The sequence below is a fragment of the Physeter macrocephalus genome, chromosome 20 (genome assembly GCF_002837175.3).
Source record: "Physeter macrocephalus isolate SW-GA chromosome 20, ASM283717v5, whole genome shotgun sequence".
NCBI lineage: Eukaryota > Metazoa > Chordata > Mammalia > Artiodactyla > Physeteridae > Physeter > Physeter macrocephalus.
In genome coordinates, this window is record NC_041233.1 from 94,724,869 (window position 1) to 94,732,904 (window position 8,036).

The following is an 8,036-nucleotide window of genomic DNA, read 5'->3' on the forward strand; positions in this document are numbered from 1 at the left end:
AATCGTATATGTATATTGTTACTATTTCTAAGTTGAGTCTCTGTGGGATCTAGAACACTTGAATCCTCCACCAGTTCACAGTTTCTCTGAAACTACAAGGAGAGTCCTAAGAAACACATGTATGTATGAAAAACATTCCAGATAGAATCACATTTTATTACTAACTGGGGCTTTGACTCCACAACCCCATATAAATTGGTGTTCTGGTGATTTGGGCTTGAATGTATGTGAACCTTTAAAATAGTTGAAGCCTAGTTGTGGCTAAGCACAGGGTAAGAACACAGAACCTGGCATCTCCATTTTCTAGCTCGGAGACCAGGAGAAAGTTCCTGAATGTTTCAGCGCCTCTGTTTATTTACCTATAAAATGGAGATAAATGAGTACTACCTGAAGAGGAACCTGCTGTCATTCTAAAAAATTTCCCCCCTATAAATAAGGTGTCCATTTTCTCTGGTTGTTGTCCAGATTTTTTTTTTTTGTCTTTAGTTTTCAGAAGTTTGTTTATGATGTGTCTTGGTATGGATTTTTTGGTTTATCCTGTTGGAGTTCTCCCAACTTTAAAAAAAAAAAGAACTATAGTTGATTTACAATGTACACCTGTTAGTTTCAGGTGTACAGCAAAGTGATTTAGTTTCATATATATATATATGATATATATATGTCAAATATTGTTCCCTGTACTATACAGTAAATCCTTAAATCCTTGTTGTTTATTTTATATATAGTAGTGTGTATCTGTTAATCCTAATTTATCCCTCACCCCGTTTCCCCTTGGTAACCATAACTTGTTTTCTATGTCTGTGGGTCTGTTTCTTTTTTGTAAATAAGTCCATTTGTATCATTTTTTAGATGCCACTATAACTGATATCATATGATATTTGTCTTTCTCTGTCTGACTTACTTCACTTAGTATGAGAATCTCTAGGTCCATCCATGTTGCTGCAAATGACAATATTTCATTCTTTTTTATGGCTGAGTTCTCCCAGCTTCTTGACCCTGTAGATTTAAGTCTACAGTAGGATTAAGTGTGTTAATATGTATATAGCATTTATAACAGTATCTGTCTCATAAGCACCATATAAATGTTAGCCATTAATATAATTAGTCCCTCCTTTCCTCAAGGTAGCACAGAAAACAAAAGGCAGTGCAACATGGTCAAAATCTGTTCCTCCGTTGAAAGCAGCATCTTCTAACCTTTTGATCCTGAAGACTGCTTATTGCCTATTTCGCTTCCATGTTTGTGCTTTCCCCTTTACTATGTGAGCAGTTCCCTAACACCACTGGCACTGAGATACTTTACATTATGTTTCATTATGTAATAAACAAATAAAGATCATAATTTCTTTGTAGTTGTTCTGTATCCTGTCACCTTACTGCTCTTTTTCATTAATTCTCGGAGCTTATTAGTTGATTATTTTGAATTTCCAGGTGGCCAATGATTTTATATGTAAACAATAATCCCAGTAATTATATTTTTACTTGAGTTATGACTTAGACTGCCCAGACTTTGAAAAACAGATGATTTTCTGATTTCCAATATAGGCAAAATATCCTTTCTCTGTTTCCATATCAACAACTTCTTTCTCATAATTATCACCTCTTCTTTTGCTCTGCATCCAGGAAAGCATCTCCTTACTTATGCTTTTGTTTGTTTTTTATTGCTCCCAATATTTTTATTGATGATTTTATTGCTGGACAAATATCTTAAAAAATAATTTCCAATAATCAGAATGATATGTGCAGGAGACATATTTCCAGACATTGATGCTCCTTTATTATATAATTAGAATTATCAGAGAAGATGAACCAAAATATTTTCCTATCATCTTCTGGTCCATCTGCATTTGTTCTGTGCATAAGTAAAGAAAACTCTAGGATTTTTCTCTGTCCAATTCCTTGGGGCTACAATTATTGAAATTTCTATTAGTATTCTTTCTTCTCTTATAATTACTTTCCAGCAGAGTTGCAGTTTCTTGCCTTTTCATGTATCTTTATGAACTTTCAAAAGAAATTTAAAGATAGTGTATCAAGCATCAATTTTAACACATACATCTTTGTACCAAATACTAACTTGTAACTGTTTCTTATCTTTGTGAACTTGAGTATGCATCTCTCCAGACTCAGTTTTATATCTCAATCAAATTGGGAGAGGATGAGTGAACTAAAATTATTTATGATGTTTTCCATTGCTAATATCATCTTTGATCATAGGCTTATGCTAATAGGGACATTTAAGTTATGAGGTAAATATAATGAAATTTAAGTAATGAAGATAATTTTAAAAAATATTCAGCTCAAATTCATGCAACCCCGAAAACTCCACTTAAAAATAAGTGCCTGGGTATGGTGTAACAATTCTGACACCACTGTGCATGTATACTGAAATTGAACAATTAAGTAAACAGATGGTGATGGGAAGATCCAGGTTTCTTACTATTGGGGTGGGAGTTTGAGCTAAGCAAGGAGAGGAGACTAGAATGATTCATATGGTAATGGATTAGAATTGAAATCACAGGTATAAACTTGTGTTTAGCTTAATATAGATGAAGATGGTTGCAAATAGAAATACATAGATATGTGATACACCCACCCACACACACACACACACACACACCGGTTAGTATAACACACATATTTCCTTGCTCTGTCAGCTGAGAGGGTCTGGGGGCAACAACACCCTAGGAGCAATGAGCACACCTAGCACCCAGATTTGGTTTTTAGTACCATTCTAAAATAGACAGAAACAGGGCTCCTTAGAGAAATGGCTAATTCTAAGACTGGGGCAGAAAATATCTATGATGAAAAACCTGGGGCATCTTTTAGTATCAAAAAGTAAGGAAGTGCAAAAAACAACAAAAAAAAACCCAAACCCCCCAAAAACCCAAAACTCTACAAGGATGAGGTTATATCAAAGGGATACCAGAGCCAATGGAAAGATCTCCCAATGACCCAAACTGAAACAATTTCAGCAACAAAATTAAGTAGTAGTAGATGGTAACTCAAAGTATAAAATAAATATCCAAGAGTCCATATTGATATAACTAAAGTATTGAATCAATTAATAGGGAGACTTAACAAATCTCCCATGCCAAAGAATTCATAATAATTTATGTAGATGCTCTGCCCTCTACTAAGTGGGGCATAACTCTCCATTCCTTAAGGATGGTCTGTGGATAGTGGTTTCTTTCCAAAGAGGACAGTATGGAATGGAAGGGGGGGAAAGTAACTTTACAGAGGAGAACCCCTACAAGGCTACCTCAGTGATCAAAATCAACAGTGATCAAAATCAACGGTGATAAGTCATGGGGTTAATATGTGCCCTGGATATGATGTGATGAGAATAGCCCTTCACCTCTGTGATCTTCCTCCCAAAACACATAACTCCAGTCTGATTGTAAGAAAAACACCAGACATCTCAATTGAGGAAAATTCTACAAAATACTTGATTAGTTAGTACTCCTCAAAACTCTCAAGATCATCAAAACCAAGAAGTCTGAGAAACTGTCATAGCTGAGAGGGGTCTAAGGAGACATTACAATTAAATGTAATGTAGTATCTTGGATGAGATCCTGGAACAGGAAAGGACATTAGGTGAAAACTGAGGAAATGCGAATGAAGTATGGACTCTAGTTAATAATAATGTATCTGTATTAGTTCATTAATTGTAACTAATGCACCATACTAAAGAATAGAGAAATAATATTAAATAATAAAGAAAACAGGCTGTGATATATGTGGGAACTTTGCATTATCTTCCCAGTTGTTTTTTTTTTTTTTCTGTAAATCTAAATCTATTCTAAAACAAAAAAATTTACTTTAAAAAATGCCTGCAGGATAAATGAGTGAATGGAAGGAGCAATAAAGAACAGGAAACAAGGATAGAGATTTTTAAAATATTGTGTAATGAAGGAAACTTTGTGGAAAATAATACGTTTGGTTAGTTTAAAAATATAGACTTAGGATCATTTATTCTTTTCTTTTCCCTTGCAAAAATAGATGCAAATAGAAGGCAAAAAATTTGGACACTGTGTAACTAAGCCAGCATGTGGCCAATAGCATTGATTTCAGTTAATAGCTTATAATCACAATAATCAGGCCAGGGCCAGTGAGCTAAGCTATTGGAACTATTTTTCCAATAGAATAATTACTTTAATTCAGACCAGGGAACTATTGGGGGTGGGGGAGGTGTGTGGTTAGGGTAGTACATAGACCCACTGAAATATTAATTAGTTTATGCAGCTATGGCCAAAAAGCACAGGAATACAGGCTTATATGAGGGAAACAAACCAAAAAAGGACATGAACAATTTTTCACAATTGTGCTGATTTGATTACTGAAAAGTATATTTTGAATTCGTTTTTCTGTTGAATCATTACAAAGCAATGCATTTGTCATCTAATTGTTAATTGCTTTTCATGATGTAATAAATGATAATCAACTTTTTACATTTGCAAATATTTCCCAGCAATCTGATGATGAGGTGCTATTTTGCATTGTTTCTTTTTTTTAATTTTCAAAGGATTTTTACACACTTGATGATTTATTTTTTTGTCAATTGAAATAAAAGGTTTTCTCCTTCATTAAAATTACATATATTATCAAAATTTAAAAATATATTGAAAAAGAAAAAGAAAAAAGCTAACCATAATAATCTCATCATGTTAACTTTTTAAATGTATTTCCCATTAGGCTTATTTATTTTTGAACTACAGTTGTGACTATATGTATATTCAATTCTTGTCTGACTTAACAACTTAGCATTAAGCATTTTCTCATGCTATTTAAAATTTTTAATAATCACTATTTTGAGTACTGTAAAATATTAAATCAGTTGTTACATGGTTTACTAATTTATTAACCTATTGGACATTTAGGGGTTTTCCCCAGTGATATTTTATTTACCTATATATGGTCCAATTCCAGAAGAAAAGTCCAAACCCACTGATTTTTTGTGTGTTTCTGTGTGTGCTGTGACCATAGCAGTCTTATATTTGAAACTCAGGAAAGAAACAACTGGAGTCCAAACAGCCAAATATGGAAGTAAAATATAAAGGTATTTTTTTTAACTGCCACATTCATTTCAAATCCTATTCATTTAGCATCATAAGGATGAAGGATATATCTGGTTAGCTGTGTAATAAAGTCGCAAACACACTGCTTACTGGACATCACAAGACAGTTGCCTATAAAACTAGACCTCGGACTTCAGCTTCCTTTTCTCCCAGGATATCATTCTCTCTGGGAGAATAGTAGTCTGAGCAGCTTCTAAGCCGTGCTCGTACTGAACTTCCAAAACTGAGTGCATGACTATGATTGGTGGGGTGAGAGCACCCGTGCCAACAGACTCCAAGTCAGGATCGCCAGTAAGTTTCCTAGCAAGCCAATGGACAGGCTTCTCAAAGTTGTAGTTATTTCTGACAGAAATCTCATATTACTGGAGAGTCTTCTTTCATTAGAAGACAATGGATTTTTCCTTAATTTCTCAGTCCTTAATACGCACTATGTTGCCATGCAATAAGATGAGGATTCAGTCCTTAATACGCACTATGTTGCCATGCAATAAGATGAGGATGTTTTCATATATTCCTACCAGATCTCTGTGCCACTTAGGTGCACACTTGTAACTCTCGATGTCACATCAAGCATTATAATGGCTTGCTGGGCTTGGATCAAATAGCCATTTCTCAGGCTACCAAATGTATGTCTAATTCATTGAATTTTAAAAGTCTATTGTTGGTATGAAACATGGGGTGATAGACTTCAACAATCAAAGTGACTACATCTCAAACTCATGAGTCAAATGACACTTTGAAAATATAGTTTACCAGTATTGTCATCACCAACCGATTCATATTTAAATAGAACTTGGGATTCTTTTTGGGCAGCCATCATGATGGTTCTTCCAGAAGTGTCTCTCTCTGTTCCTCACCTGGCTAAGCCCAATCCATTGTTTGCTTGATTGTTGGTTGGTTTTTATATAATCTCTGTTAGTGATGAAAATGAGAACACTTAAAATGTTAAATATTGCAGCATGAAAATGCCTTTTGACCTAAAATTGCTGAACTTTCTTTTGAATTAAAAACAAAATTCAATTCATAAATGGATGCCTCATTCATGGATATCTAATTCATTCATTCACAGAATACTTACTGAAAATCTAGTGTGCCAGGTGCTGTTCCAAGTGCTATGAACGAAGCAGGTAGGAATTCCTGCATTCATGGAGTGTATCTTTTTCACAACCCAGAATCGATGAACCACTGCCTTCTGAGATGAAGTTGGTAATACCTAGAAGGTCACTATTTCTGGAGAGGAATCTTGACTAGACACTGGATATTCCTTACATTCCCACTCTGGGTTCACCTCCACTAACCTAGAGTGAGCAGTCACTGAGACAACAGAGGAGGCATCAAGAGCTACTAAAATGAGACAGGGAACCCAGAGGACAGATTCTACTGAGACAGGGTCCAGTGAACAAATTCTACATTTTGTGTGTGTTGGGAGCAGGGGAGCTTGTGGGCCAGAGGAGCAAGGAAATTATTTTTCAAAAACAAAACAAAACAAAAAAACCTGCCAGACTGAATAAGATATACTCTGCAAAAAAACCTAACATGGAAGAAAGAAAAAAACAAAGCTTAATTTTCACTAAGATTTGGATGCAAACCAGAGTTTTAAATTAGAACAAGAGCCAAATGATGCCTGAAAAGAAACAGAAGTCAGAATGATGGGTTTTTTGGCTCGTTTAGAACCATGAAGTTGCTCAGGATTTTTGAATTTTGCTTTTATTTGGGGGGTGGATGAGTATAAATAGTAATCAATATTTCAGAAATTTAAAAAGGGTCACTGGGAGTGAGGAAGATTTATGGAAAACTAAGGAGCCAATACTGTCAGGTTGAATCTTTTAATCCAACAAGAGCAGTTATTAAATTTACCAGGTCCATCCTATGCTTCATATTGCACTTCAAGGAGGAGGAAGGGACTAGAGCCACAGCTTTGGAATTAATCTGTATCTTGTCTACATGGGACTAGGAAAACCATTAGGGAGCCTGCCAACATTTTATGAGAATTCAAAGGAGAGCCTAGAAGAAAAGAAAATAAATTGAATGTGTCCAAGAAAGACAGACAAATAAGAGGAAGAGTAAAAGAACTAGGGTAGAGGATAGAGGTAGAACATATTAACTTGTAGTCCTTGAGAAATTAGTTTCTCATCACAACCTTGAAGATATTGCTTGCACAATTTACCACGGTTGTGTTGAAAGAAGACAAAAGGACAGGTTCTAAAAGGGGCTTGGGAGAAGTTAGGAAAATATGGAGCTTCATCTATTCTCCCGTCATTAAATACTAGAGTTTAGTTGGAATGAAGCAAGATAAGTTGTGAATTTGGTGAAATGAAAGGAAATGGATTAAAGTGTGGTTTTTGTTGTATGCTAAGAGTTTTTTACCCTTTTAGATGAGGGTAACTGCAATCATTTTCCCTTAAAATTTGAAGTAAAAAAATGATAAAGCATGAATAAATAATTTCTTCTGAGTTATATCAGCTGATTGTCTAAATATGCCTCTTGAATGTGTGAAAGAGTACTTTGGAAAGGTCTATGCCTGTAATACATTGATGTGTGAACAAAAATCTCTCTGATTTCCCCCATCAGGGGAACAGCTTTGTGATCTCAAGCTGAGAAAGATAGGAATGGTTTCCTGGTTCATCAGCATCACATGGATCCAGATATTAGCTGGGCATGAAGACTGAGGTAGTCGCTAGAAAAAACAAGAGTTTTTTCTGGATCCTTAAGGCCCCACTGTGACCTAAATTACACACAGACGTACACACATACAATTTCCAATGACATCCGTTGAAACTTCCTGTGAGCAATTGGGAAAGGGACTTGGCCCAGAATTCCAAGAAACCCAACCTGAGGTTAAAACCATAGTCATTCCCAGTGCTTCTCAATTGATTCAATTTCCAACGAAATTATCGTTGTCTCTGGTTCCAATAGCAAACTAAAGAGAGAATTGAATTAGAAAGGAGAAACATTTTGTTGAAA

The 8,036-nt window shown here is 35.1% G+C and overlaps 1 pseudogene; it reads right to left on the bottom strand.

Moving 5' to 3' along the window:
* Nucleotides 1-5,191: 5,191 nt before the first annotated feature.
* On the bottom strand, nucleotides 5,192-5,892 carry LOC112066932 (GTP-binding nuclear protein Ran-like; annotated as a pseudogene).
* Between the last annotated feature and the right edge of the window lie 2,144 nt (nucleotides 5,893-8,036).